The following is a 907-nucleotide window of genomic DNA, read 5'->3' as shown; positions in this document are numbered from 1 at the left end:
TATTCCATTCATATATTGTGTTTGCATTATATTTATTTTGAAAAGAAGGTTTCTCTTCTATGTTTATGTCAGGAGCTGTCATTTTTGGATAGTATATTTTTTGAGGTTCTTTCCAGATCATTTTATTTATCTGTTGGCTTTGTAAGCTTTCTGTTGATGAATCAGTCTCGTCTTTTATGGTATTGAGATGTCTCTGGGGAGTATCATCTACTCTGATTTCTGACTATTGGCTTTCTAAAGTTTCAAGCCTATTTTCTATTTCATGCAAAAATTGATTTTTTATTTGTTGATATTTATCGGGAATTTCAAAAGGTATAAAAGTAGGTTTTACTTCTTCTTGATTTAAAGGATTAGGTGTCTGTTGAATATTAGTTGGGTTTTGAAGTTTTGTTTCAATTGTATCTAATTGCGTTGATATGGAATTTAGATTTAAGTTTGTAAAGTTATTTTGTTCTATTATCATTTTAATATCTTTTGAGGTAATAAGCTCTCATGAGTCAGATAATCTCATTCTTAGAGGAGTTGCTCTTATCCCTACATTTTTGTGGGAATATTGTATTTCTATTAAAGGGGGATGGTTTGACTCTATTTCTTCTTTATTTGTTTGCCATTTTTTTGTAATGTTTAAAGTATTTAGTTGTGGTTTTTCACTCTTTGAACCATTCAAAGAAGTCTATGAGTATTTTATGTTTTTCCATGAATTTATAATAGTTTTGTAATATTTCATCTTTCTGTGATTCATAAGTTTTGAAATAATTTTTTCTTTTTTGATTATTGTTTTTTGAATTAAACTGTTTTCTACACCAGTTTTTGTCGATTTCAAAGTTTTTTTCTAAGACAAATATTTCTGAATCATTTTCTTGATTTTGATTTATATTTGGATTATTTGTCATTGATTATATATATA

Source organism: Theobroma umbraticum, unplaced genomic scaffold (genome assembly GCF_002168275.2).
Source record: "Theobroma umbraticum cultivar Fairchild unplaced genomic scaffold, ASM216827v3 scaffold_130.0, whole genome shotgun sequence".
NCBI classification, from domain to species: Eukaryota; Viridiplantae; Streptophyta; class Magnoliopsida; order Malvales; family Malvaceae; genus Theobroma; species Theobroma umbraticum.
This window is presented reverse-complemented; position numbering follows the sequence as displayed.